Source organism: Chrysoperla carnea, chromosome 5 (genome assembly GCF_905475395.1).
Source record: "Chrysoperla carnea chromosome 5, inChrCarn1.1, whole genome shotgun sequence".
NCBI classification, from domain to species: domain Eukaryota; kingdom Metazoa; phylum Arthropoda; class Insecta; order Neuroptera; family Chrysopidae; genus Chrysoperla; species Chrysoperla carnea.
In genome coordinates, this window is record NC_058341.1 from 36,674,535 (window position 1) to 36,701,646 (window position 27,112).

The 27,112-nt window shown below is 28.0% G+C and overlaps 1 protein-coding gene across 1 annotated transcript in view; it reads left to right on the forward strand.

Annotated features, from left to right (window-relative positions):
- The window catches only part of LOC123299908 (FERM and PDZ domain-containing protein 4), a 332,124-nt gene that overhangs the window by 58,170 nt on the left and 246,842 nt on the right, over positions 1 to 27,112 (forward strand). The window lies entirely within an intron of this gene.

The window sequence follows — 27,112 nt, forward strand, 5'->3', positions numbered from 1 at the left end:
TCCGCTTTTCATTTCCTTACTTTGATACCCTACTCGGTAGGATTTGCTAATTTTTTTTTTTTTTTTTTAAATTAAGGTATTATTATTTTGCTCCAAAAATCCACCATTTTGCTTTATTTTTTTCAAACCTATCTAAGAACACTTGGGTTTTTGAAACAAATATAATAATACTTGAAATGTTGAAATCCGTTGAGCCGGTTGGAAGATATCAGGTAATAAAAAAATTTTCATATATACATATATACATATACGCGCGAAAAATATAACCACTCGTTGAAAGTCGGGTAAAAACAATTAAATAGAATTTGTTATTCTTAGACTTCTATTTACATATATTTTTTATCTGATGTTCTTTATAGTTAGATAATATTGCTGGTGGCGCTTGGCTTGATAAAAATGCATTGTATATCAAAAGACATTGTATATTTGTTTTAAAATATTTCTTCGAAATTTTTCGATAATATTTTCCCATAAATATTATAACTAAGTGCCTCCTCTGTATGTATGAAAATATAAATATAGATATATGGACTTGGTAGTTCATTGACATTGTCTTCTTACAACTAGTAGTAAGTAATAGAAGTAGTGTGTTTCTATAATACTTATTCTAACTGTTGGGGGCGAATCAATGTCTTTTTCTATAGTTATTTATATATATCTACTACATTCGTATGTTTGTGAGTATCCATTATTGTTATTTTTGATATTGTGTATTTGCAGTGTGGTTCATAATAATTAATAGAAAATGCAATAAAATTGTAAGGAATACTAGTATTTAAAAAAGTAAATCGTGTAATTAGTGCAAAAAAACACCAAGAAATTCCCCAAATGATATATTCACAATGAAAAGTTTTCTGATAAATAAATTTGTCAAGAATTAGACTTAAATATAACGAGAAAAATTATTGTTATTAATTAATTGTTAATACCTAACTCTAGATGCCCAAAAAATTCAAATCAAATAAGTTTATTCTGAAAAATTAGATCCTTCGTAAAATGGTGAAATAATCAACTCGTGTATTCTTGTATTGAGTATTCTGAATTCCCGAAATTTAATAAAAACTCAAATCTGTTGCCTCATGATCTTTATAAATGTAAAAATTATTCCCAGAAATCCAGTTTTTGAAATTGGATTCTGAAGAGATTATGCTTTTTTCGGTAGTTTCGATTAAACATTTGACACAAATTTTCATGAAAAAATACTTTCTAGTTAGTAGAAAATCTGATTTGACTATAAAACAAACAATTTGTTTATGATTTTTTTAAGTTTTTCAATAGTGAATTTTTGAATATTTGTTTTATCACTATTTAATTTTACACTATTTTAATTTATTTTTCTATTTGTTCCAGGTAAAATGAAAAACAAAAAGGACTGAAAAGGATTTTATCATCGAACTAATAATTAAGAAAAATGAGCTTTTTTATTGACGACGAAACGGAAGATAATAAAATTTAATTTTTTGGAATTTATCATTATCAATTCCACATTGAATAATTTGATGTAATGTACTGTGAGACAAGTCATTATATGATCATAATCGGTATTAAATTTTCGTTAGGGGGAAGGGAGTTGTTAAAAATTATAAATTTACTAATAATTATGTAGTTTTTATCACTTACTTTTTGTCAACTTAAATCTGAAGACGAAACTTCTATTAGAAGGTATTTCGAGACCCTTTCTCTATCAGCTGAAATTTGCATATTATTATCGCAGAGATTCTAACTTGTATTTATATATAAAAATTTGGAATTAAAAAATAAATTTGATAGTTATATATTATGATAATATAATTTTAAAAAAATAATCGTAAATTGGGAATCAATCAATAATTTTAAATTTTACCTTCCAATAACAGAAATATTTACAATTTTTAATTTTTGATTGCTTGCATAGATACTGGGATTGGTCACAAATTAATTTGCCAGAGAAAATTCTTAATTTCGGTATTATGATGAAATTAAAGATGAATATAAATAACAGTTTAGTGGTAACGTTATTAAATGCGCTAATTAACTTTAAACCAGCATTTATTACCAATATTCTATGCACTATATATATCTGTATGTGAATAGAATTTGTATAAAGGAATACAAAATTTTTGAGCATTTTTGCAATCTATGTGTTTTGAAATTAATGATAGATAATTTTTTTAGAGAACATTTTAAATCGATAAATATTTTTGTATTAAGTTGTATTATTCAAACAATAAAGAATTAACTGAAATATTTCAAACACTTTTAGCCACTTGATTAACGATACGATAAACATTGCGTGCATATATTTAAAAATAAAATTTTTATTGAATTTCATATATTATTTATTATGTCGTGATTTTTATGTAATATTAAGTAGAATAACTCAATTATATAATGATTGTGTGATAGCTGAATCGGATAATTTACCACCTGCCTGTCGTTGAAGTAAAATGATAAATGATTGTTGATGGTAGACTATATAGACTAGTGACATAATAATAAAGTAGGTAGGTAACACAAAACTTGTGGAATAATGTGTTCTTGATACTAAATAATAAGTTGATGTTTAAGAAAATCTAATATATTAATAATTCATTGGAATTAGTCGAAAAAAGACCAAATTGCAGAATAAAAATATAATAGGTATTCATGTGTTTTTGGATTTATTTTAGTGTCCTGAATAACTATTTAAAAGTCCCATACGATGTACTATAGTGCATGGTACAAAAAAAAATTAAAACAAAGGTGTACTAGATGCAAAACAAATTTTCACCATATTATGCCTGTAGTCCGTCCTCCCTAACAAGGTGTAGCATACAAAGAAACATTATTGTATGAAACGTCTAGATTATTTCATTCCCAGTCTCAGAAATATTTTAATAAAATTTTAACGGCGTATATCTTAACGGCGTAAAATATTGCTCCTGCAAAAAATGGAACTTTTTTGTGTAAAATTGTCCCCTCTTTTATATTGTATGGTATATTTTTCGTAAAATTTAGAGTTACATTTTTTGCTAATTGTTGTGCGTACACTCTATTGTATGGGACTTTTGGAGTTGGAGTTTTGGAGAGAGTAAATACACCAAAATATAAGAGAGTAAATAACACAAGAATATCTTTTGTATGAATTATTCCCTATCAAAATCCTTATTTTAGTGAACTATAAATTTACATAAATAATTTATGGAAATTATTCAATCTATGTTTTAGTAAACTTTTCGTTGTTAGAGTTTAATTATTTTAAACTTTGATGATAGAAAGTTATTGTTTCCGTCCGGATAAACGAAATATAATTTTACGATATTCTCCCTTCCATGCGCCAGCAAAGTACATTTATAATTTTGCTTCGTCAGTTACGATATGAACATCAAATCGAAATATTTCTTATTAGTTGTATGCAGAATGTAAATGTTGCTACAAATTTATGTTTTCTTCTAATCGAATATTTTCAAAGAAATCGAAATATTTATTATACTTTGTATGTCTAATATCTATAAAGAGATTCTAAGATTTTAATGTTCTATAACATAAAGTTTTTTTTTGGTCTCAAACCAATTGCACAATGGCTTGTTTTAATAATCAATATGAATACATAGAATAAAACAAAGTCGCTTCCCGCTGTCTGTCCTTATGCCCTTATATGGAGTTTAAAATACAAGAAAATTATCGGGTTAATCGCTTGAGTAGGGGATTACTTTTAATAGGTAAGGTTATATTGGCTGTTCACGAGGGACCCACTTAGGCTATAGAGCTCATTGTGATACCATATATGTGTTTTACCACCTTTCCGATGATAATTTATCAGCTCCTCAATATCAGAGGCTGAGTGCAACTCTTTCATGCATATACCATGCACTACACCAGCCCATCACAACTATTAATTAAATTAATTTTGTTGCGACGGCGGGAATCGAACCCGCTACCATAAGCATACCCCGGATGGAATTGGTTACGTCTTAACCAACTGAGCTAATAGGGCGACATCACTTTTAATAAGGCACAAAATATTTGGAACGAGAACAACATGACAATAATTGTACTTTTTTTATGGAAAAAATTTGTGTTTTGATGTTAACTTTTTAATGAGATTTTTCTTTTCGACTTTACATTAGTTATTTTAAATAAAAATAAAATAAGAACTATGTATTTCTGTAGCAATTATTTGATTTGTGTCGTTGCATGTTTTCTTAATGCATGATCGAAATTTAATATTGAATAATACAACAGAAACGTCAATTAAAGCTACAATTCTATATAAGTACAACGTAGTCATTAAAAATATATTGTGCATTATTTGCAATGATTTTATTATGTTTGTACTTCTAAATAATTTTATTGTTTTACAATGTACAAAAGTTCCAATTATGAAAACTTTTGAGTTCAATGAATGGTTGCTCTAATTGGACTTCAAGGAAAAGCGTTATTCACATGAAAACTGATGATTACAAATTTTTTAAATTATCATTGATCACGTTTTTTTAAATTATTTAGTTTTACAGTTTTTCTGTCGTAAAAAAACGTTAAAGTAAGAAACAGAATATTTGTTTTATGGTAAAAAATGAGTATGTAGCTTAAGTTAATGTCAAAGAAATGTCTTTTGGGGTTGACAACCTCCTAGCTTTTTTTACACCGATTTATCATAAGTTTCGTGATTTTTAAAAGTTAGCTCACTTTCACAGCTTTTCCAAATTGGTCTACTGAATCAAAAAAAAATTTTTTGTCTCAGATTTAGATAAAATTTTCAACTATAATTTCATCCTGCGCATAGTTTCTGCGATATCGACTAAAATTCTATACTAGAAATGATGTCGCAATGAATAAATTTCCAGTTTCAGAAGAGAAGTCTATGGAAAGTATAAAATTGTTAGATACTTAAAAATGAAAAGTTTACATTGAAAAAAATTTTATTCACATCTCCCTGATGTGAATAAAATAAAAAGCAATTGTAAACAAATCTTCAAAAGTCAGTTATGGGGACTGTTGGCGGAAGTTAAAACTTAAAACTTGATTGATTATAATTGATTTTCTTTAATATCTAAATTAATTATAGTATGAATTATTAAAATTCCATAATTTGTACATTGAAATTATTAATATTGTGTAAAAAACTATTATAACAAAAAAGGCCACCTATGAACAGTAATCAGAAGTTACCAAAGATCAGAATCACTTAGTTAATAGTTAGTTGTAAGCTTTAATATTATTACAAAGATGTCGTCTTTTCGATTTAAAAAAGTTTATTTTTAAAAGTTACGATGTTACATATTCATAGCGTGTTGCTGACGATGATGACGGCCATCGAATTGCTGCAGGAATTCATAAGATTTTACCCTACGAAAATTGACAAATGCGGCTATAGAAGTTTTCACTTAAAAAATTCGGTATAAAATTATCATGTATACTTTTTTGCAGACCGAATTGTTGCAAGACATGTTATGCGCTACTACAACCATGCTTTACTGAATCGTAGACTGCAATTCCACTACGTCGATCTCTACAATACTTGCTACATATACATGTATATACATTTTTTATCATCCTTTTTTTTGAATTGTTGAAATGAATAACAGTAGACTTTTTGCTTCTACTTTTCTTAAAAACCTATTGTTATTTTTATCAAGAGGATGGAAAAAGAATATTCTGTACATGTCCTCTCTAATCCTTATATACGTATTATGATATTAAATTTATGGCTGAGTTCATTTAAAATTGTTCATTTTTTTAAAAATAAGTTCATTAATAAAGAATTTGTTCGTTTTATTGTTGACTTTTTTGGGTGATAAGAAGAATCGATTCAAACCACTATGTTTAAATAACTTTTATCATAGCTTACCATGCTTTATAAACATTTTAAACAGCTTATTTTTAGTGTAGTTATTATTTCTTTTGAAAATTATACCGTTGGATGATTTTCAAATGATTAGTTTTAAATTAAAATCTGTCGAATTAAACCGACAAAAATATATGTTAGTTGGAATAGAAATAACGATCATTCTAATGATAGTAGAATATAGTGCGTTTTGAGACGAGTGAAAGTCTTAAAAATTGTAATTTTGTCTTTTTCTAATGAAATTAAAATCTAAATTTCCTCTTTTATCCAATTGAGACTGTAATAAAGTGTAGTTATTATTTTATTTCAGATCCTTCATTGACTGTGCCAATACCAATACATATTTTTTGTATTCAACTAAAAAAATTATCTTTAACAAGTGAAAACAAACAATTGAGTGAGTTAATTGTTGAAATACCATGTATAGAAATTGCATTACACATACATACATACATGTCACACACATATATATATATATATATATATATATATATATATAACTAATATTTCCACATAATACATACCATACAATTTGCGCATAATTTGCTCTTACAGATAAATAGTGATGTTTACGAAAAAATGTTTCAAACAAAAGTTGTTTATTTTTTTATAAGAAAGATTTTTACATTTAAATTTTTGTTCTCTCTCTAATGGTTTACAACATGGATCCTACGGACCCAAGACCCAATTGAACTATGTTGCTCATTTACTAACTCGACCTCACTTTTTACGTCCTAAGCACGCTATAAAAATTTCAGCTTGATATATCTTTTTTTTTGAGTAATCGTGATGACAGACGGACAGACAGACGACAGACAGACAACCGGAAATGGACTTTATGAACAACTATACCAAAATTTTGTTCATAGTATCAATATTTTTAAGCGTTACAAACTTGGGACTAAACTTAGTAGGTATACCTTGCATATTACATATATGCATGGTATAAAAATTCGTTTCTGGTTTAGTCAGTAACTTTGACCTTATTAAAACCTGGATTTCTTTATTATTTAAAAAAATATTCACTTGAATTAATTAACTTTGAATTATTAAACAGAAATAAAATTCATTGTAAATTAATATTTGATTTTTTTTTTAAAACTTTGGTTTTGTTGTTCATTTCATATTTTTTCGAATTTTCGTCGATAGATCAATCATTGCCAACTTTTGCAGCAATGCGATTCAATTGTCTAAATTATTTCTTAAGTGGTAGTAAAGTACATAACACAAGAATATGATCGCATTTGACGACCCTTCTATATGCTTTATTTAAAGAATAAAAAAAACTATTTGTATGTGATAGTGGTTTTCGTTTATAAATGTAAATGGTTGATTACATTCGTTTTTATGAATAATAAGTGAAAAGAAACACTTTTATTTATCAAATTATAGAAATAATTTGAATAATTTGAATTTTATTTTATAGCTGTATAACATGATAGATATATAAAATGATAATATTCTGATATAGATAGGAAGTGTAGTCTGGGTGCCTATCAACATTCATTATCATTGATAAGTGCTTACACCTATAGAAATTAGTGGTTGGCTTAAACTTTTTTATTTACGAGAATTCTTGTAACTTATAAGTTCTCTTTGTCTTTAGTGCCCGGAAAGAAGTTTCTGATTGCTCCCACTGACTTCAAGTTATTGGCCTAGGATTTATCTGCTTTTTTGTTAATCCATTAAGAAGATAATTGGGTAAAAAATGTAAAAATCGTATTACCACTATATTAAAGGGGATTATCTGCAGTTTTTAAATTGTAAAACTATAGACATCCTTTCGCGGATAAAACTTTTTTTGCATTTGTTTTTCAAGTTATCCGTCAAATAGGGAACACGTCCTACGCTTTTTTTTCCTTTAATAAAAGGTCATTCTTGAAACAAACAGCAGCGGACGATTTTTTTTTTCGTATAATTTTAAAAACAACCGAGCTAAAAACCATCAATGACTTGTTTGTATCTCTTTCTAACAAAACAGCCTTTAGGATAGAGATCTTATGGTAAGCATAGTATGACGTCGCATACTCATACTATGCCCGATCTCTCCCCCCCTCTCTCTCTAATATCTGTCTTATTATTAGTTTAAAATTTATTTAACTATTTTTAATCTTTTACGGTTTTTTCATATTTCTTTCTAGAGGTATATTTATCAATGACAATGTATGCTGACGTGCACGGAGACTATTAGATGTTTATACAGTACTGCTGGATTGTAGGTAATGCCTAAATGGTAAGGTTATCCGATAATTAAAACTTTGACATAATGGTTATAAATCATGGCATTTTATGTTCAAATTACTAACTGAATGTAATCAATATAGATAAATATTTTAATTTCCTGTTATTATTTATTTGTTTATTTATTTATTTATTTATTTATTATTTTTTGGTGGAATTACTCATAAATTTAAAACAATAAGTGTAATGAATATGTATGAATTTTTACTTCCACATTAAGTCATTTTATAAACGGCAATAAACTGCCGTTTAATGAGTACTAACATGCTTCTCTTTATTTTTGGGAATATATGTATATGAGTAAAATGAGGAAAACATTCAATTGACAGAACCTTTTAAAACGCAAAATATGCCCGTGCTTTCTTACAATATCATGTTGTTGTTCCCACTTGTCTTTTATTTATCACGTAAAACCTTTCCACTTACAGTTTTTTAATTTATCATAGAATTGATTCAATCCTAGCATTTACTCAGTGAAAATGGCAAAAACGTTAGGTACTTGCTCGAAAAATAAAAACTGATTCTTCATCTCGATTAAATCAACAAGAAAATGCTTCTTAGAGGCGGAAGTGAGAAAATGACACACTTTTGGGGCACATGGTCCCTCATGGTCTTTCGATTCAGACAAAAACATATCATATAAAATAATTCCTGTGCAAAATTGGTTATAAATTTTCAAGTAATTAAATTTTATATCTCGTGACGCCAAAAAATTTGCACTTTTTCGGCAATTATAAATAAATTTCCTAATTTGTGGTGAAGATGAATTCTTTTCCCAAACAAAAATCACTGTTGTTTTTATTACAAAATTGTGCACGACAAATTTCATTATATTTGGAACTCCGCTTTCGAGTTATTAATGCGTAAAAATAGTAAGTTTGCCATACTCTTACTTTGGTAATACAAATCTCTAGAAAATAAATTAATCCTCGTGAAGATCAGATTTTATATATTTTAATCATTAGAATTGTATAATGTAGAGTACATTTCACAATATTCTAGGCTTGGAAGGCTGAGTAAGTAGTGAGAAGAACCTATTCGAGAGCCCAAGCTTTTTGGAGACACGGAATGCCTGGATTCCATGAATGGGCTCGGAGATCCATTAACCTTTCTTCAACCTTTGCTTTATATAATTTTAAACTATTAGGAGAGGTTTATTATTTTGTCAATGTTTTTAATCACCACTTCTTCCAAACCATTGACAAAAATTTTTATTAGAATAATAAAATTTTATTTAGATGTAATTAATAAAATAAATTTTTTAATTAATTACTTAAGGTAGGACTGAAGCTAGAAGGTATTGTGGGATATTTACTAATCAATAAGAGCTAATGCATAAGCGACCGATTTCTGACAAAATCAAATAAACGAGAAAAAAAATTGTCTTACAGTTTTAACAATTGAAAACTTTTGGTAAAGTTTTCAAGAAAATTTCACGATATAGTCTTTAACTTCAGCCCCACCTTAAATTACGAAAATAAGAACTAAAATCACGATTTAAGAAGTATCCGTGTAATTTTACTTTTAATATTTAAATTTGTTCTCTTTTAATTATACATAAGCAAATATTTGAATTGATACTTTTTATTATTGCAGAATTTCTTACTAATGAAATTTATTGTATTTATTTATAATAAATCTTTTATTATATACTTTTTTTTCTAATGGTATATTTGCATTGCAATATGTTAATAGACAGAAATGTTGATTAGAAAGTAATTTAATAAACATACTTAGTCTGTACGGTGATAATACTAGCTACTATAAATAGAATAGAATTTTTTTTATTTTTCTATTTTAGATTTAAAGAGTTATTTAAATATTCTCACCTCACACATTTCATTATTGAAATAATAAAAATTTAAATACCGGATATTGCTACTTCACTTTTGGTTAAATTCGGTTATGGTGAAATAAAAACGTTGATGAATGACATTTGATATCATTTCGTTAAATCGATTTGAAAGCCTTAAAACAGTTCGATATACCTATCAAGAAAAACAAAAAGTTAGTGAGACGTAGAATCCTTTTTAAAAAAGTTTCCACCTTTTAAGAAGTGGGCTGTTCAAAAACATTTTCAGTTTTTTCGGTAACATTATAAATATACTTGGGCTAACTAAATAAAAGCTCATGATCTTTAAATACTGAAAAGATTTTCAGTAATTCGTAGAAAATGAAAATATTCATCATTTTGATTAATTATTTATATAACCTTCACATTAATTTTATAACCTTTCTTGACTCACGAATATAAAAAGAAAATCGAAAATTTTCTCTAGATAAGAAAAAAATTTCTTATACGAAATTTTTTTGCCATAAGTTAATTTCTTCTCGCAAGTTAATTTTAAATTTGTATTACAGGAAAAAATATTATTATTAACTTGCATCAATAAATTATTTTTTTCTGGTAGTTAAAGTGTTTTTGAGTATAGTGAACATGAATATTTTTTATTGAAAACTGAAAACCATAATTAAAATAGGGCTGCGTACATAAAATCACAAAAATTAAGATGTAGGTACAGCCACATGCTCTAACAATTTTTAATATAAAATTTTAATATGTAATTACGGTTACTGGTTTTGGAGTTATAAGATACATACGTACGATTCAGAATGAATTCATGGGTGTTAAAAATGATATTTCTATTATTATTAAATCAATCCTTTCTTTACTTTGAACAAGGAAGTAAATACCGAATAAGGTATTTAGTACAATAATTAAAAGAAACGATTTTTCTTACGGTAAAATCCTTTTTTTCTTATTCATTATTACTTTATAGTTCAGCTAGTAACAAAAGCGTGTTTTTTTACTTTTTTTAACCTATTATTTATTTTCTACTTTTTAGTTCAGCCAGTTAAAAGGGCATGTTTTTTTGCTTTTAACTATGATTTATTAAGATTATGGAATGTTATCTGCGCTTCCACTATCAAATGTTAATTCTGAAGATTCTGATCAGGATAATCGGACAGAGTTCGGTCCTTGAGAAGTGTGCGTAGTTTCAATTCATTTCCACGTTTTGAAGTGGGTGAAAATCACGTTCAAAGATTCTGTTATATAGATACTATGTATCTATACTATGTATCTATATAACATAATCTTTGAACGTGATTTTCACCCACTTCAAAACGTGGAAATGAATTGAAACTACGCACACTTCTCAAGGACCGAACTCATTTTGATACTCTGTCTGTATCTATGGATACATACCAAGCTACATAAGAGCGGGTTCAAAAACCCTACCTGTCTGTTTTGCTATCCAGGCAAATCACAAGAAAATATACAATCGAAATAAGAAATAAAATTTAAGGACTTATTTTTGAAGCTAAAATTAATACGTTTTTGTTTTCGTAAAAGTATTATTTCGTACTAAGGCCATAAGAAAAATTGGTGTTTTAACCATGACCGGAGTATCGAATTCATAGAAATCGAACTTTTTTCATTTACGTATTCCAGAAATTTTGTTTTTTGTTTTTGTGTGTTGCTATGTGACAATACGTAGAAAAATGGTACGAACTGTTTTCCAGGATTTCTTTTTTTTTCTAACGCGTTCCATTTCTATAGACGTGTGTTAATATTTCCTGCAGATTTTATATGGATAAAATAGATTTTCATTATTCAGTTCGATTTTTTACGATATTTATATCTATACCGCGTTGCATCGATTGAGAGTAAAAAATAATTGAAAAGCGGATAAACAGGTATGAATTAGGCTTGGAATCTTTATCCACATAAGTAGTTTATAATAGGATATAAATTCTTTATTTCAAAATGTTGAGACGTCTACATATACTGTACCTACGTCAAGAACAATAAAACATAGAATAATAAGGGTTAATTTATATGGATGACAAAATAAAAATATAAATACGAAAAGACAAAATGAAAAGGATTTTTTTATTGGTGGATATATGATACACTTACTTTTTTATTTGAGTGAAATATTGTACGGTTTGTGGTTTGTCAATGTGAGTTAATTATCACATAAGTTGAGATTATCTCCGCTGCTTGTGTCATGCGAAATAAAATCCTACACAATTTTTTTCTTAGTTTTCCTTTAAAAAAATATAAATACATGTACAAAGCTCTATCTAGAGCAGGTGCTAGATATAGCTTTTGTATATCTCTCCCTCTCCGCAGGAATTGCTAGATGTCAATTTTTTGAACTACAAAGTGCTACTCAAGGTTTTTTGCTATTCAAAGTTCCAAGTAATTTTACGTCAAAAAGACTCCTTGTGATTTTTCCCTAATGTTCACCGTTTTTAAGTTATGAACAGTTTAATGTTTGGAAAAACTCCAGAAAGGTTATTATTAATGTAAATAAATTGAATTTTTGAGCTTTTCAAAATCTGAAAAAGATCTTTGATCATCTTTTATAAAGTTCTGAAAAGTAATTACAGATTGTTAAAAATTGTATAATTGTTAAAAGTTGTGATTATCGTTAAAAGTTATTATCAATTCTTAAAAGTCTTAGTATTGAATAGTTAATTTTTTTGTAAAAACGTGCTACAAGTAATTTCTCTTCAGAACTTTATAAAAGATATTAAAAAATGATTTTAAGCTTTTGAAAAACTTTTTTATTTGCACAGAAAATTTAATTAAAAACCATTGGACTTGTTTTTTCTGCTCAGTTTTAGTTAGGATTTTCAAATACCATTCAATGATACTGCACTCAAAGTAGTATTTATTATTCTTAATTAAATTTGATAATCCATCCTTGGCAGTCGGGTAAACATGTATTTTATATATATTTTTGTAATTCCCTTTTAATTTCCTTTATTTTGATACCCTACTCGTTAGGTTTAGTTAATATTTTTAATTAACGTTTTACTATTTTGCGGTGAAAATCCGCGATTATTTCTACCTAACTAACACCTACCTAAGGTCACTTAAGCTTTAATGCAAATTTAACTATACTTTTGATGTCGAAATACATCGACCAGTTTAGAAGATACAAGGTAGTAAAGATACACGCACAACACTACTCCTTGAGAGTCGGGTGAAAAAAAGCTGTAGTTTGATTTTCAATCGGCAAAAAAATGTCCAATATATGTGTTCGCTATTTAGTCGAAATTTACGAGAATCACAGCGATAGTTCAACAAAAAATTTTTTTTTCAATAAACATTTATTAGCATGCAATAAAATTAATGCGAAATGGTCAGAAATGTATTCAAAGCTGATAAAAAACTTTTGTTATATGAATAGCGTTTTTACAAAAGATTTTAAACTCACGACACTCTCTTAGATTTTATATAATAAATGCAAACTATAGGGTAAAAATTTTATAAAACAATTTGAACATGGGCGGTTCTACAAAGTGGTTCATGGGTTCAAGTATTAAGAAATTTACGTTGTTTTTCAATTTTAATTACGGTTTTACAAAAATAAGTTCTGTATAGTGAACAGAGTCTCCACCAACCTAGAATTATCAGGAATATGATTGCTCGGGAATCTTGAAAAATACCTTGCAGTTAAATCGATTCAAACAAACTATATACGATTATACCAAAACAAAATTTTATCGGCAAGCTAAACATATGCCAATTAATGCAAGATTTTCAACATCTTTGTTTCTGTAATACTTGTGGTAAAGAATCTCCGAAATACTGAAAAATTCAGTTATTTTTTCGACAAGGTGAGTACTTCTCAAGAACTTGCAAATAACGGTTGCCAACGGTTATTTGGGAGTATATTATACGATAACGCCACTGGAGGGGGGCACTATTGTTCGTAATATGTATAAAAACAAAAATTTAAATTTTAATGAAATACATAAATATTAATTCACAAAAACTGTAATGAATATACAATGTTGTGTGTATTTATTATTAAATTAACTTCATAATTTAGTAAATATAATATATGCTTGACTTCCATATACAGTTTTATAGAGAACTTAAATTCATCTTGGATCTTCAGAGTTATTTAAAAGTAGCTCTTTACTGATTACCCCAATAGCCAGAGCAAAAACAGTAGTTTCATAATGCAATTTACTGCAGAAATTTATTTCGTGTTAGAATATGTTTAGGGGTATCCTCCGAGTGTAAATCGAAATTGGCGGGACGGAGGGGCGTGACCTTTAGCCGTCATCTTGGAAAACACGTTTTATCAAATATCTCGTGAACCGAATTTCATACAACAGAAATGGTAAGAATCATATTCATTGAAAATAACTTTTATTGGAAATTTTTTTCAGTGTAACGCATAGCATTCTACTTATAGCGCTCAAAACTTTTCTCAATACGGTTATTGCTAAATTTATAGTTAACGGTTCATGGTACATTAAAAATGGTGATAAACAAATTTGTAGAACATTAAAGTTTCAATCAATTTCTTTCAAAACTGTGCGCAAATGTGCGTTAATTCATTGAAGTGTACAGTCTCGTTCTCACATGTTAGGTGGTATAATGTGTTAAGATGGCAATAGCTTTAAAAATATCATATATGACAGACTTATATAAAGTACACAAAAATTTGAAACAAATGTATGTTTGGTTAATAATAAAAATAAATGAAGTTTGTATCATTTTTATGAGCGGTGTCAACTTGTTTGTGTATAATATAATAGTAAGCATATCGGTAGAATAAGACACGAAAACATTACATACATAATGGAGTCTTATTTTTGGAAAGCCTAGTATAAGTTAAAAAATAGTAAATAGTACAAATTTTCCAGTAGCACTAATGTGAACTAACTAGAAAATAAAAATAATTCTGTATTGAATGCTAAATGTTTACAAATAATAATTCATAAGAAAAATGCTTCTGCATGACTAAGTTTGTAATTTTTTCTTGTTTATAGACGTCTTTTGAGTGTTTCAAACCAGTTTTTATTATATACAATTCACGTTTATATTTTGTATAAACCTACTACTGTAGATACTACCTACTTAAAGTACCTGTGTAAATCATGATTAATTAAATTCTTGCATTGGTTCAACAATAATACACCGTCGAGTTTAGGAGGTATATTGAATTCATTTCTGTGTTTTCTCTTAACTTTAATGATCTCTTGTATTGTAGTAACATCTGTGATTTTATATTTTAATATACTCTAAAAGTCTACATATTGACAATTTACTGTATAATGTAAATTTTTCACTGAGGGTAAATTATAATTGTACACCGTGTCCATAAAATACAGAAACTGTTTAATCGACTTTCAAGAGACTTTTTTTATTAACAACCTCTGGAAAATTGTTTCTATATTCTACGACTCACCATCTCAAAAATGAGTTAACTTATATGGATCTGACGCCCATACTGAATTGACGCGTCCACCATAGCTAATGTTACAATTCCCCTCAAGTGTCAAATCAGTATGGCGTTCACACCAATATCCACAATTTCTTGCCGGTTAGAATTCCCTTAAAAATTTTACGCGATTAGAAAAAAATTTACGGCTACTAATATTATACGAAGTATCGAAAAATTTTTAAACTAGAAATTTTTGGGCTATGCAATTTACATACTTTTATGCGAACGCATAGTTGCGCGGAACTTTCGATCCATGGAATGGCGTTGAAAGCTTAGTATATCAATAGTTTTTTTTAAATATGTGTGGGGAAAAACAGAGCTTTTCTCCAGTTATTCGATATTTCCAGACTTTTTGGACATTCGGTACATTGCAGTATTATCCTCAGTTCAATTAATTTCATTTTCCTTAATTGTGTTCATTTTATATAAAATAAGGATAATAATGAAGGATTATTTTGTTTATCTGTAATTTGTTAAGCCTATCTGTTAATTATAACTTTTAGGATTCTTTTTCCAGAATGACATTATTGTGATAAAATTGTTTTAGGTTATAATCTACATAAATATGTATAAAATATTATACGTACGCGTACGACTTAAGCCGCTAGTTATATAATCATGAATAATACATTTCTTAGAAATCTCGTCAAATCAACCAGATTTCTGTGTTTCAGGATTTATTCGAATATGGTTTTCGACACTAAACCACAAAATATTATATTAGAAAACTCTATAAGTACTTTTTCATATGTGTTTACTCTCATATTTATATATATAAATGTCTAAAAAACTGCTTACCAAATGAACCCAATTTAGCTATTTTTGGGCCAAAATACGTCTGCTCATCAAACGACATAAAAATTTGTTTATGATTATTATGATTAAAATTTCGCGAGAATTTTGTTGTTGCTAAATTAGGTAAAAATTATTTTTGCTATGTCGACCGACTAAAATCGTATACTAAGAGTGACTTCAAAAAATGCTTATGAAAAGTTCATATTACAGGTATAAATTTTTTAATTACATGAAAAAACATAAAGAAAAGAAACAGTGATATCAACGTTGAACTCATAAAGGGTATCAATATATTTGTGATGAACATTCAATCATTTTTCTAGGACATATTAACCATAAAATTTTTTCTCATTTTCCTAAGACAATTCAGGATTAACCTGTATATTTTCAATTGCAAAGTGTTTTCATTCAATATTGTTTTGTCTGCGCTGCTATTGGTCAACGATTGTCTAGACTTATTCAACTCTATACTTTTACGAATATTATTGCTGCCAAGAAAGTTTAGCCAGATAAAACGAAGAAAATTTTAAATTTATATAGAATCATGGTAAAAATAATTAATCATTTTTTAAAATACCTCTTACCATTTAGTTTAATTTATTATTTTAAATGAACCATTCATGATAAATTTTACATTTCCGCATTTCAAGCACTTTAACTAAGTTTTATATTTTCGTCATTTCAGTATCGCGTTTTAATTGTATTAACGTGTTAAAAACAATAAAGTTGAAACAAATTGTATTTCTTCTTTGTAACAGAAAAAGAAAGAGTTAATTTATTTTCAGTATAAAATGTCACGGGCTATGTATGTTTTCCCAACCTAAATTAACGCTTCCAACAAATTTTGCATATGTTGGTTCAATAAAATCATATAGTTCCTAAAAAAATCGAGAGGTGTCGCGGGACACTCAGTAGGAGCTAAAGTCTTTTACTTGTTTGATTCTTTAAAAAATTTAATTTTATTGATAACGCTGAACGCTTTTACTTGAATTAAAAATTGATATCGCTGACTCAAGAAATATTATTTGTTATTAAAACATCAACATATTTGTCATTAATTTACTGAATTTTTATTTCCAAAATTATGTTTCGTTAGAATTGTGGTGACCGCCCGGATAACATATGAGTCATAAAATAATTATATCATGACAAAGTAGTTAATATGGCAAGTGTCAGTTCTAGAATTTTCAAGGCTTCAAATACTACCGATTTCTGCTAAAAACGAGTAAAGATACAATTATTTCCATTTTCGTTTTTCCACAACAGAGCCCAAACTTTTCTCAAAGTATTATTGTAGGTTTAACGAGATAGCTCCCGAACTAATACTTCTACGACAATATATTTCTGATGACTAGGCGTTGATAAAAAACGTTTACAATTTAATTATTAGTGATTTATGAAACTGACATTTGTAAAATGAAAAGAATATCAATTTTTTCGATGTAATAATGGCATAGACAAAGCATATCATACAACAAGAATTCAAACAAAATACAAATTTTTTTTCTTCATTATATTAAACCACCCACCCTTTTAGAAATGATATAGATGAACATAGTTTTTTTTCTCATTCGATTCATGTGCTCTGATTCCATCTACTGTATCCATTTGTGATCCTTTTATTGACCTTTTGTTATACTTTTTTTGCACCATAAAATCAATTTCACGCTACCTATCAAATCAACATTTCTCTTGCCAATAATATATACGATGATAATAATATAGTATAAAGGATGTAACAAAACAGGTTTGCTATATTTGAACATCGTTGGTATAACGCCGGAAAATCTTCACCTGACAATAGGTGATATTATGACAAATTCAAGTTGCTTATGCATAGTTGACCCGAATTAAATTCTTTTTACTATAATTGTTAAAAAAATTATAAAAAAAAACTCAGTTATTAAAGGGTATCCAAAGTTATAGGTCTCTCAACCTAGTGTAGTAACCTAGTGCGATGATTTTCTCTCATAAGGTGAAATCTCTTGACACAAACAAATTATTAAACACATTTTTTGAAAAAATATATTGAATATTATATTAATATAAATAATAGTTAGACCGTACCAACCCGTCTCATTAGTGATAAGCGAGGTGAAGAACAAGACCGAGATCATAGTTACCTTGTTTTTGGTCTTGAGTTTGATCATTGTATCTTGTCTTGATCTGAAGAGAAGAGCCTTGTTCTTGGTCTTGCAAAAATAATTTCAGTCTTCATCTTGGTCAGTTGAGTCTTGTTTTTGATTTTCCATCAGTTTTGAATTTTAAGTTTCGATTAAATCTTATTGTGTTATTTCAGAATTTTTGGGTCTTACTTTTAGTAATCATTACACAATTAATCAATTATCTTCGTATATATATAATTTATATAAAATGATCAGAACAGATAATCAAGGTCTGTCACCCAAACTGTGTTATACCGAAAATTACTAGATTAGTTATTGTTTTTTTCCTTATTTCTCTTGTTTTACTTAAAATTTGAAAGATAAATTTACTCGGGGATAATAAAAAAGCACATAGAAAACAAAGAACAATTTTCTAGACAGTTCATTAGCTATTTTCAACAATAAAATTGGTTAAAACCTTGTTATGAGTCTTGGTCTAGCAGAGTAAGGTCTGGGTCTTGCAGGATTCCGTCTTAATTCTTGGTTGCTTGGTCTTGGTATTGGTCTTGTCGAAGTAATAACAATATTGGTCTTGGTCTTTGCAAAATTTGCAAGAGTATTGAAGTATGCTATAATATGTTCGAATATCCGGATTTGTCTAGAAAATTCAAAACCTTTTAAGCTAATATTTTTGTACATTTCTTACTTTCATGAAAATGTAGCGTTCTATAAATCATGCACGTTCTTAAAATTAACCTGAAATTGTTAATTCAAAATCACATCTTATGTACTTTTGTGAAAATAAGACCTTTGTTGTTTGTTACATTCGGTACTTGCAGTATATATTTTCAGATACATACAACACAATCAACTCCTGTGGGATTGGAAAAAAAAAGAAACCTTTTGTTATAAATGTCATGACTGTTACAAACGTGATAAGATGACCAAAAAAAATTACCTTAGTTTCTTCTTATCAATATTATGTGTTTCAAGGTGTATATGTAGGTTAAGTAGAACAAGAGTTCTTGTTATCCCGATGCCATATGAATCAAAGATGTACCTATTGAAAATAGATTGGCAATTGTGTCAATATGGATTGTTGGATATTTCTGAATATTAGTTTGAACGGAGACGTGCTTGAAGTAAACGGAAAGCAGGAGTTGATGAACAAATGTAAAAAATAGTCAAAATTTCTGCTTTTTCTTAAAAAACTGAAATCGATGTGACTCAAAATTATTAAATTAATTAGATTAAATTCTTTTAAAAATTTAACTCTTTTAAATTTTTATATTAAAATTTTTTCAAATTGTTTACTTTTATCTCCAGATTTACACCTTAAACATTGCCATTTAAATATAAATGTTTTTATATTAGAGTGCATTAAATAGTGTTGGTATTTCCAAGGTATTGAACAACGGACACTACTTATAATCGAGTGTTGAATGAAACAATATTTGCATTTTTTTATTGTGTGAGAGACAATTCTGATGTCGAATTGGCCATATTACCCATAAAAATGTAAAACAAGATTTGATACAATGACAAAATTTGAAAGTGAAATTAAAATTGATTAAAAAACGAAGAAGTTATAAGCAATCAAAGATTGTATTCAAAGGTTGCACCCATCTTCTTTTAGCAAATCAAAGTTTTATATGTAATTTCTATGGCGATACCCTTGAATGACGTCCATAGTGGGTATCTTCCTCTTTGTTTAATTGGAAATTTTAAACGTTCATATCTAGTCAAGATTTTTAAAATCCAACTTGACTTTTCTATGCGTGAAGTAAGAATCTTTCTGTATACTAAGAGTAAGATAGATATATTCATATAGGTACACATCACACACAGACATACACATACATATAATCGGAGGCTTTCCTAAAACATTATTTTCCTTCTATACTCTTATATACTCAAAGTTCTCAGGCTTAGCATAATTAACAATGACTGACGACACCTAGAAGACATGATATTCTCGTTCCGCCACACTCCATTTTATCTCCCAGAGTTACTATTAAAAATCAATAATAGGGTTAGTTATATGGAATAATTCTATGAAAATCTGTGTAAAACATAGAATTAAATAAATGTTTATAAAACACATGAGAATTCACTATTTGTAACAAGTATAATTGTGAATAAATTTATGAAAGTTAATTCTCATGACGAATATATTTATTTGTATACCCTGAAAATATAATTCTTCCACACGCATGCTACCTACGATTATTATAGCAGTGATAAACTTCGTTAATTTACTGTACATTCAGGTATTATACTAACATTTTTATGTAATTTTGTCGAGTAAATCTAAAAAGTGAAATTTATGATTGTGTGTGATTTAATGGAAATATGTTATATACAGTATTTTGATTAGAAAGATTATATACAAGTTTGTGCGTTCTAAGGCTTGAAACTGAAAGATTGCAAATTCGAATCTTGATAAAAGCAGTTTGATAAATATACAGGCTAGATCGAAGCAACCATTATTTGATTTTTGTCTTTATAGGCTAGACATATGTTGGAAACTTTGACATATGTTTGCAAAAACTGACTGAGGTACAAATCTTTACCGATATTTTGCGATATTTTGAATAATACCTTATTATCATACCGAACAAAAGTTATTAGAAAGCTTTTCAATTTTGAGTTAAAAACGCTTCGAATAAGCGATTTCTGAATAAAAGAATCACGGTTTTATAATTTATGCATTTAACTTTTCTCAAAAAAAAAAAAAAAAACTTCTTTAAGATAAAGCATGGTAACGTAATTTTAAATATCATTTTTCTCAAAGTAAAACAAAAGCGTGATTTGTCCTTTGGACTCTTCATATTTTCAACCCATTGATCAGTGTTCCTTTATCTTTTTTGAATCAACTGGGGTTCGAGTTTCTTAATGACTCCGAAGACCAAAATCGTACTGAATTTCATTAAAAGACTTCTTATAATGGAGTCCAGACGCTCTGCAGAAGAACCCCTGCTGTATAATTTCGTTTAGTTTTCTCAAAAAGAAAAATTTAATGCATATATTATATAACGGTGGTAAGGATAAAACCAATTGTAAATAAGACTTTTTATATTACCGTATCATGTATATAAATAACTACGAACAAAAAATATTTAAACAGCAGAAAATTTAAACATTCGAGTGTTTTATGAAACAGAAAAACATCCTCCATTGGTAGGTATCTAACAGTTGTAAAAACAAATTTATTTTCGCATAAAGTTGACAACTGTGGAATATTTATGTGTGTATATACAATATAATACATATGTTCTAAATCTAAACTAAAAGATTCTTTTTTAAGTGAGATACCAACCTGAATACACCGAGTGTGTTTAAATTGTTATATGACCAAACGCAAAAAAGAAAAACTATTCTCTTGGATCATAAAACTTTACTATTTTGTAAAATTATAAGAATATTTTATAAATGTTATCCGCAGTATACGAATTCTATCAATGAACAAATTAGTTCACATCGGTTAAAGTTTGTTGAGTAGTGGTGCAATTTTTTTGAAGTTTGAAGTTTTTCTAGACTTCTTTTTCACAAATGTATTTATAAAATGCAACTTGTTACTTCATCATAGTATAATATACCGATTCGTCGTATTTAAAAAAAATAGCAACATACACCAAAAACCGTCATCTAGGTTACCTAGTAAACTAAAACTTTTTCAATGATTGAGGTTGTCATGAATTTTGAGAAAATGCAAAAATCTTTTCATAACTGTCAGTTTGTTTTTTTGTCAAAATTTGATGTTTTATCATTAAAAAAAATTGAGTTGTGAAAGTTATCATTAGTTAAAGAAAATAGAGATAATTTAAAGTAATAAAATTCAATTTATTTGTTATGTCATAATAAATATCCTAATCAAACCAAACGTTATGTACTCGCATATTAGGCTGACTACTAAATCAGAAGTTTTTTTTAAATTAATACTTGAATTATTTATTTCAGTAAAAACTTAAAGTAGCTATACAATTAAATTCGTTAAAGAATCAAACAAGTATTTGAATTCTAAAATTAATACCTTAAATTTTCAGAAAAATATCTTGTAAATAAAAAATTAAGCGCTACATTTGTAATGTCCCAAGGTACGAAAGGTATATAGTTTCTACCGGGTGTCCCACAACACTTCTCAATCCTTTGGTTTAAGTGATTTTCCACAACTTTATTTATTATCGAATTTTCAAATTTCGTATTCCAAGTTATATATTTCTCATCCCAATGACCTTATTTCCAAGCACAGATTCTGGTGTTATTTCTCAACGGTTGGCATCATCTTTCGTTCATACAAGTGCATACACACAGACTTCAATTTAAAAATGGTGTTAATACATTGTCCTGACATTAAAACGTAAAGACATGATGAAAATTTCGATTTTTTAACAGATTACAAAACTTTTCTTTTCTGGGAAGTCTAAAATAAGATATGCCGTAAGTCAACTAATAGGAACGTCACATCTGTATTTTTATAGCATCATTAATATCTTTCAAAAGAGGTTTTAAAGGTTTATTATAAAATATTCTTGTTATTTGTACACACGTTTTGTTTCTTGGGGACTAAAAATTGTTAATTTAAACCAGAAGAAGAGAAGAAAAACGAAATTTTAAAATTCCATTATTTAACATAAATGACCAAGATTCATCATTTTAAAAGTCTCCCACGTAAAAACGTGACATTGACGAGTTTGTGTTCTGGAAAAACAATGAAATACCCACACTTACTTAAAACAAAAATTGTTTAGATTTTGTTGAAAATACGAAAAGTATATTTATCAATTTTCATTAAATTTCTGTCATTTTTATTTATTTATAAATATTTGTCATCATATTTGTGTGGAGCTGAATCAGTTCGATTCAAGAAATTTAACTGTTACTTTTCATTATATAAGTTCAATTAATTTTAAGGAGAAATGCAAGGATTGAATAATAGTAGGGATTTCAACACAACTTTATAAATACATTTTTTGATTAACAAAGCTACCAAAAATCACAAAAAAATTCCTAGGTCATCGGGTTTTTTATTATTATTTTATCGTTCAAAGTTAGCTGAAAAATATGATGAATCATATTGGATATCCTTTTCAATTGGATATTTCTATATCAAAAAATCTAGAGAGTGTATCTGAAATATTTAGGCAATCTTGTAGTTTATAATAATACCATAAAAATAAAAGGTCGACGATATAACAACAAAATTTTAATTTAATTATGAGTTTATCGAAAATCACGTGATGAACAGAGACGACTATAGTATCTAATCAAATTTATAAGCCTCACTTGCACACAATATGTGATATATTTTTGTAGTTGCGAAGTATTGTAAAGCTTAAAATAACTCATTATTTGACTGTAAAGCATATAAAGTTTATATGTATGTACCGTGCAATAAACCAAAACTTTATTCCACACATAATGAGAGATCGGGAGAGTATTTTTTCGAAATATGTAAAAATGATATTTTAACTTAAAAATTTTTTGAATTCTGCAACGGTAATTAAAAAACAGGATTTCGATGAAATTTTTATTATGTTTCTGAAAAATACATTCCAAGTTTTAGAGTCGTACCTAAAAGCACAGTATTAAAAAGCATACCGACCACACTACAGTATATTAGAAGAACCTACGTTAAAAATACTTGATATGATAGAATCAATTTCTGTTCATGATCAAGAAAATAACGATGAAAATCTCTAGAGGATTTGTAAATATTTTTAACAAAATAACACTGAGTGGTAGAATGTGTAATGGTAGAAGTAAAATGTCTTAAATAATTGTGATACCAGAAATATTATTGTTAGTACGAATTGTGAGGAAAATGAAATAATATTCAAGTACTTTTGTATTATAATATTTTAATGATTAAAATAATTTTCATTATCAATAACACATTTCATACGTACGTGTTCTTTAAGAATTTGTATTGATTTTCTTTTAGGAATTTAATGTGTTTTCCATTAAGTGTCTCTAAACTTTAAACTTAAATAAAAATAGATTGTTTATTGATAGAATCTAATGTACGAATGAACGGTCAATTGAAAAATAGTCCAATCATTCAATGAGCTAGTCATTTCTTAAACCACTGCTGTTTTTTTTAAATTATACAATTTTTTGATCCCACTCAGAAAAAATTCTCGCGTTTGAGATTTTATATATTTTAGTTGAATGTTAAAAATATTAGAAAAACATTCAAATAAGTTTTTATAACATATAGTGTGTCGCATTTCAGATGAAGACATCTTCACACTTTCGTCATTCATAGGAACATCGATTTGAAAATTTGTACAGTCATACAGGGGGGTGGGTCACATTTTTAAAGACGTTTAACCGAAACCTTAACCTCAGCCTACTACAAATTGCCAAATAGAGCAAATTCTAAAATTTTTCCTAGCGCCAGAGATGGTTCGAGATATCGAAAAATATTATAAGAAAAGGTTGCTTAGAATGTTTTTTTATGCTCATATACCAATTTTCATAACAAATATAATTTTTTCATTATTTTGGTCTGCACTCAAAATTATAACAAGTTTATTGAAATATTTGAATACATAACACTATTAAATTATCAATTTGTTCAGTTTTTACATTCCATAGTTATAAAATTAAAAAATAAACTTGTAATAATTTTGAGGTTTCTGTTAACTACCTTAAAAAAAATGTAACTTACCCCCCTATATTACTGTGCAAATTTTCAAATCGATATTCCTATAAATGACGAAAGTGTGAGGGCGTCTTCATCTTAACACTGTATATACATAATTATTTTACCAATACATTCATATAAATGCATCTATCTGTGCAAAAACATTTGTTTTTAATTACATCACCGACTAAGATTTCGAATAACTTCATATAATTCACTCACAGGTTTCGAGACTGTAGTTCGTAATATACCTTAATTCAAACGACTTTTCTATTGAAATCATTTGTTTCTTCATGTATTTTATTTCTCAGAAATTTCAGCTAAATAATTAGCCCATACCACTTGTGTTTCTGAAGGTATTAATTTCTCAATTGTCTTCTCCTCTGATTTAGGAGATTTTCTCTATGATGAACTTGGTATAGCTATTCAAAACTCTTTGTTATAAGGTTTATGCTCAATTTTTCAAGCCCGTTACTTATTATGAAGCGTTAACACAGTTTTTTGCCTTTCAATTTTTATCCATATAGTTTCCATTTTGAATTTATTTCAATAACATTTTATTTTGGATATTAAATGTAAAATGAAAAAAATCTTTCTACTCGAATAGATAAAACTGTGTGAACATTGAATGCACGTTCAAATAATAACAGAATACGGTAATGTGTAGTACCTCGGATAGTATTTACCTTGAATCAACCTAAAATAAATCAACATTTACTAACTAGAAATGAAGTAACCGAGAGAATGACTGATCCATATACATTTGTTTTCAATTAAAATAGAAATAACATTTTTTCGTGTTTGAAGGTAAAAAAATTTATTTTTACTGTTTAACTTCTTGTTAAATATATTGTTCTGTTCTATATTGATTTAAAACATTAGTAAAATATTGAGGAGATAAAGTTTGAAGACATCCAGTACCTTGAATCTAACAACATAATATGCCACTGGTGCATGGAGGCAATAATGACCAGGCAGTATTGATTGATAAGCGTTATTCGCAGAAACGAAACACTGCAGTCCAAAAAATTTGAACAGTAAGTCGGATTTGAATGCGGTTTTCGGCATTCGAATCGCTCTAGCGGTCTTAAAATTTTGTGACCTAAACTGATTTATAAGAAATTAAAAATACCAAATTTGCATTAATAATATGTATTTTATAATTGCATTTTAAATTAACCGTTAATATACTAAATTCACAATTCGGTTATTCGGTTAATAGTAATGAAGATGATTTCAAACTTGTTAGTCGAGGATTTTGAAGTGCTTGGACACGAATATTGCGTCAGAATTGGTCTTGGAGGTACTTGGTGCCCAGGATAAAGGGTATCCTCGTCGTCTTTTGGAGTTTTTGGGAAATTTGTATTATAATCAATTCCAAACTCGTTGCTTGGGGGTTTTTAGGGTCGATGAGCTCGAATATTGCGAACAAATTTTCGAACTTTGACCGCTTTTAGTTTTTTGTTTCTACGACTACGTAGTATAAGTGGAACAACGAAGTCTCATTCATTCTTGAGTCATTCAGAATACCATTCGAACCTGTTACTGGTTGTTTGTAGGGTTTTCTCATGGTGAACTGGATGGATTTAAATACTCATAAATGTAAATTTTCTTGAATTCTTGGTACTACACTCTCCTATGTTTTAAAATGTATTCAAACTCTTGTTTGTGAATATCACTCACAGATAACGGCCGTTAACTACAAAACACAGTATCTATGTTTCTATCTATCGCTACTATTATTATCTAAAAAGCTCATAGAAATAAAAGTTATCATAGAATCATAACTGAATAGTTTATCTTATCAGAGGCATTTCGGAGTAGCCCGGCAGTAAGTTGAATTTACAACAATAATTCTAAATATAGGCGGATTATCCGCGCTTTTCAAAACCATGGAAGAAGCAAAGCCCTTATTATATTTTTCGATCTTCGTACTTTGCAGTTTTTATTTACCTCTTACTATATAAATGAAATTATTCAATTTCGATATTACTAGCGACCCGAACCCCGGCTTCGCACGGGTGCAATGTTGATATTAAATATACTACAGAATGTCTATACATACAAAAATGTGTTTATTTACGAAAACACATTAGGAACCTCTAAAATTATCAGTGTTTCTCTACTATATTATGCATTTCTTATACATTTAAGTCTTCCTCTTGAATCACTCGTATCTATTTAAAAAACCGCATCAAAATCCGTTGCGTTTAAAGATCTAAGCATACATAATGACAGACAGGCAGCGGGAAGCGATTTT